Raw genomic sequence first — 229 nt, 5'->3', positions numbered from 1 at the left:
ATGTCTTTAAAGATCGAACCATTTTAGTTAAATATGAATAGTTTTTGATTTTTCTGCTACTCTTATGAGGCAAGTACACATTAATGTACTGTACGTTTACAGATTTCATGCATGAACTTTCACCTAGAAGTAGATCGCTAGCTTCATATAGTCCTACTTCTTTGGTTCGAAGTAATTTTTGTCTGATATTCCAAAGCCTGCGGTATATGTTGTCACAGCTGCTGACTTC

The sequence above is a fragment of the Amphimedon queenslandica genome, unplaced genomic scaffold, assembly GCF_000090795.2.
Source record: "Amphimedon queenslandica unplaced genomic scaffold, v1.1 AMPQUscaffold_13282, whole genome shotgun sequence".
Lineage (NCBI taxonomy): Eukaryota > Metazoa > Porifera > Demospongiae > Haplosclerida > Niphatidae > Amphimedon > Amphimedon queenslandica.
Note: the sequence above shows the minus strand (reverse complement) of the source record.